This window comes from Eptatretus burgeri, chromosome 14 (genome assembly GCF_056783735.1).
Source record: "Eptatretus burgeri isolate ZD-2024b chromosome 14, Ebu_testis_v1, whole genome shotgun sequence".
Lineage (NCBI taxonomy): Eukaryota > Metazoa > Chordata > Myxini > Myxiniformes > Myxinidae > Eptatretus > Eptatretus burgeri.
Window position 1 is genome coordinate 25,202,141 of NC_140974.1, and position 5,423 is coordinate 25,207,563.

The window sequence follows — 5,423 nt, forward strand, 5'->3', positions numbered from 1 at the left end:
CTATACATTGAAAGAGGAGAGAGAGTGAAGAAGTTGATACATATTGTTTGCTTTTGGAAGAAACAGAATTGCAGATTAATACAGATAATGGTGTGATGATTAGTCTCACATCATTTTTTGTTAAATAAATGAGTGGCAAAGTACCAACTGGGGTATATGTTAATCAAATCAATCTTCATAAACTATCATCTTGTGTTCAAAATCAAAAGCCTTGTACGATTAACGTTAATACAATTCAGAGAAAAGGAGCAGTAAGAATTGATGTTTTGCTCACAAGAGAACAGGTTAAAATCTTGAATGACACTGGCTCACTTAAAATTAAAATGACAAAACCAATGTTGAAAAAATATTCAATAAGAGAGACGAGTGGAGGATTTCTCCCATTTCTAATTCCTTTATTTGCTGGTTTAAGTGCGGTTGGAGCATTGACGGGTGGTATTTCAACAGCGGTGAAAACTGCCAACGAAAGGAAGGCTCAACTCCAGGCTCAAAAAGAATTGGAAAGACATAACAAAGAGTTGGAGAAACAAGTTAGTGGAAGTGGCGTAATTGTAGATTTTGCTGAAAAACTTGAAGGTCTTCCTGATAAAGCGAGATTGTTAGTTGGAGATATGCTTTCTTCTATTGCACAAGCAGGTGTAAAATTAACGAAAAGAGGTAATGGATTATATCTTTCTAATAAATAAATGAGCATTGATGAGTGGTTGGAAAAATTTGGAAAGAATACAACATCAAATTTACAACTTGTCAAATATTGTAAGAAATTAAAAATTCATAATGTGGTTATTTGTATGAGAGATGAATTAACAAATGTGCCGAAACATACAAAGAATATTATTATGAACTTAGAAGATAATAATGGGAACGGTTCTCATTGGGTTTGTATTTTTAATAGTCAAGACAAATATTATTTTGATAGTTTTGGCCTTCCACCACCTGTTGAAGTTATAAAATTCTTACAGAATGGTGTTTATCAAACATTTCAAGTCCAAGAATTAAATTCCAAGTGTTGTGGTCAATTATGTCTATGTGTTATTTCAACTCAACAAAAATAAAAAATTTCATGATATTATTTTTAATCTAATATAAATGACTTATGTTGGTAAAGATGGTTCTATCTTTGGTGTATCTCAAGAACTGGATATTGATTTATCAAATTATTACACAAAGGCACAGGCTGAACGACATAAATATAATATAACCAAAAATATTAACATGAAAAATGCTTTTAAATTAAAAAATTATCCAAGCCCGACTGACGCGAATGACTTGGTGAGATTAAGCGATTTATCACAATATATATCCTTAAATAAAACAGCCGTGTATTCCAAAGATACAGAAGTGTTGATATTATCTCCAGGTCATACAGAATTCACAGTTCGAATTAAAATAATTTTTTATAAAGAAGGGCGTATCGTTTGTATGAGAATAGAACAATGGGGGTATGATATGAATGATTTAGGGTATAATTGGTCATTTAAAATTAACCTCGAAGACCTGGAACAATTAAATCAGTCTCGTAAGGAAGAATATTATCCACTTGGTATCGAGAATGAGTTTTGTGGGGCTACGATTAGTAAACAACAAATAAAAGAATTTAATAAGGGTAAATATAATAATGGTTTTGCCCTTGTTTATCTCATGAAAACAGAAAAAACAGGATTATATATAATAAGTAAGGAAATACAAAATGATTTAACTATGGGAAGATGGGGAGGTGTTTCGTGCCATAATATTATTCTAACATATATTTCTAATACATAAATGACAGCAAGAAGGCTTCAAGAAAATTATCATTTCTGTGTCCAAGCATACCTTCAAGAAAAGGGTATTCGGTATTTTAATAAATATGTTCTATAACATAAGAATGAGGTATTTTCAATAAAAGATTGGCATTATGCTGATGTTGATAAACCGACAACTTTAGATTTAATTAGAATGTTAAATAATGAAAAAATTATAAAGTTAAGGAAAGGTAAGGCTCTTTTAGAAATTCAAAAGAAATTTTATTGGTTTCCTGTTGTAAAAAAAATTATTTTGGATACAGGAATAACAAGAAATCCTGATAAATATATGTATAATATTCTATGGGGTGTAAGCGATTCAAGGATAGTAAGGGATGAGGAAGGAGTTGAAGAAGAGAGTGAAGAGGAGGAAAAGGAGAAGAGAGAGAGGGAGGAGAGGGAGAAGAAAGAGAAGGAGGAAAAGGAGAAGAGAGAGAAGGAGGAGAGGGAGAAGAAAGAGAAGGAGGAAAGAGAGAAGAGAGAGAAGAGAGAGAGGGAGGAAAGAGAGAAGAGAGAGGGAGGAGAGGGAGGAAAGAGCGAGACAAAATAAATATCAAAATATGGAAACCAGTGAGATTCAAAAAAGATTGGTGGTATTACAGAAAATAACTCAACCCACCGAGGAGGAAAACAAAGAATTGACAAGTCTATTGGCAATATTTTCTTCAAGACTATTGACATCGTCAAGCTATTCATTTTAATTCAAGTTTTTTTCTTAAATAAATGGAGGAGAGAGTGAAGGCATTTCTTAGGATTCTTTATGTTTTAAAAATTAAGATTCAAATGTGCATGTTGGAAACTAAAAAGGTTTTTGCACTCTGCAGGACTTTTTCACATAAATAAATGAGTTATTGTCTCAAATGTAAAAAGAAAACTAATACTAAAAATATTTCATATATTAAAAGTAAAAATAACAGGGTTATACAAAAAGGTATATGTTCGGTGTGTGGTTCAAAAAAATCAATTTATCTCCAAACACAAACTCGGAGGAGATATACAAAAGTTTTTATCAGGAAGTAAATTTACAACTACTGGAATACCAGGGGAATTACATCTTCCAGGGTATTCTTTCTGTGGTCCAGGTACAAACTTGGATAAAAGATTAGATGAGGCAGACAATCCTAAATCCTGGAGTCAGCCTATCAATAGAGTTGATGAAGTGTGCATGAGACACGATATTGATTATGGGAATACCACAACGTTGGAAGAAAAGCATGAAGCCGATAGAGAAATGTTGTATAATTTGTCTCTGATACAAAATCCAACCTTGAGAGAAAAAGTTGATCGGTTCATTGTGAAGAAGATGATCAGTGCTAAATTGAAACTTGGGCTTGGAAATTCAAAAAACTTATAGGCTCTAATGATGCCATTAAGACTGAAGAGCAATTAGCTGATGAATTACATAAACCAATATTCACAAAGTTTCAGAGAAGGAAAGTTTATTCCAAAGAAGTAGATTATATCTGGTCTGCTGATTTGATTGAACTCAATAATGATAAGGGGTACAAGTATGCTTTAACCGTTATTGATTTGAGGAGTAGATATGCGTGGGTTGTCCCTTTAAAAAACAAAACAGGTAATACTCTTATGTTAGCTTTTCAACAGATATTTAATAAAAGTAAGAGAAAACCTAAAAAATTGTGGACTGATGAGGGTAGAGAGTTTTATAACAAGACATTTATGAATTTTCTAAAAAATAACAGTATTACATTATACAGTACCTTTAATAAAGGGAAGGCAGTTGTTGTTGAACGTTTTAATCGTACCTTAAAAGAGAGACTATATAAAAAATTCACACAACTCGGTTCACAACAATGGTCATCTTTTATTCAGGATATTGTGGATAAGTATAATGACACGATTCACACGTCAACAAATATGAAACCATCAGAAACATTTACAAAATTAAAATATGAAAAAGAGATTAATGTCAGAAAACCTAAGTTCAAAGTTGGTGATATCGTAAGAATATATAGGTGGAAATCTCATTTTGAAAAAGGTTTTACTGAACGATGGACGAAAGAACTTTTTAAAATTGTTGATGTAATAGATACGGTTCCTTGGACTTATAAAATATATGATTTGGAAGGGGAAGAGCTTTTAGGTTCATTTTATTCACAGGAATTACAAAAGACAAAGATAAATTGAAATTTTTTGACTCCGCCCCTTTTTAACTCCACCCACACAAACCCCGCCCACACAAGCCCCGCCCACACAAACCCCACACAAACCCCACCACACACAAACCCCTCACAAGCTCCAATAAATTGAATTTTTTTGACTCCGCCCCTTTTTCACTCCACCCACACAAGCCCCGCCCACACAAGCCCCGCCCACACAAACCCCACACAAACCCCACACAAACCCCACACACACGCACACACACACACACACACACACACACACACACACACACACACACACACACACACACACACACACACACACATACGCACACATAGACACACACACACACGTGTCTCACCATTGGTTTAATTCATTCGAGATCAGAGACCAGTCATTATAAATCATTGACCTCTTCAATAAGAGCAGAGAGAGGTAGGTAGAAAGACAGACACACACACACGTGTCTCACCATTGGTTTAATTCCTTCGAGATGAGAGGACGTGATAAGACTTCATGCCACTCATTGTAAATGTCTTTCAATTCTCTTCTAAAATCATTGATCTCTTCAATAAGAGTATTAATTTCATGAACCACGTCGTGATATGTAAACTCAATTTCTTCCAATGCCCTGTCAGGGAAAAATATATATATCAGAATTATCATGATTTAATTAATAATCATTTGCTTCATCGTTCAAAGAGAAAACCATACACAAACTTACCAACTCTGTAGTAAGCTTTTGTCTTCATCGGAAGAAAGATCGCCCATGTCTCAGTTGTAAAAATGAAAATCCCGTCTGGCAGAAACTTTGTCTGGTGAATCACTTATAAGGCAACGACGAGGAAATTCCCTCAGCATTGGGTGCGGCCACAGGAAATGACAGCTTGGAAAATAACTGGGCGATTGTATGAATCATTTACAAAACATACTTAAAATGGTTTTGATTCAAATGTTTTCAGTTCGTGTTCTGAGATAAAATATAAACACGAGACCTTGTCTCACAGAATAGTTCCTATTTTTTCACAGCATGACTGTCTAAAACCACACAGCACGACCGTGTCAAAAAACACTTCCTCATTTTCACGGCATGAACTGAAAACATTTGAAACAAAACTTTTTTTATGGCGTGGTTTATACACAAAAATGATTTGCAACTCGGGCGGTGGTCAGATGAGATCATTAAGAGAAGTTTATCATTTCGTAATGGCACAAAAGGGGTATCTTAAAAAATATAAAGATTCAAATGTTTTGTTTGTCAATATTTTAGATGGGGATTATTGTGCAAAGAAAATTAAACTATTGAAGGAATTTGAGAATGAACAAATCTTTATAGGTTCAATGAGTGAGCTGATCAACCTCCAGGTTAAAGGGGAGACAAATAAATATACCTTGGGATAGCCTGGTTATATATATATATACAAAGCCTGGTGTTGGCTTAGTGGTTAGGGTGGCGGCTTGGGATCCCAGTGTCCCGAGTTCGAATCCCGCTCAGCTGCTGAATTAACACCAGGG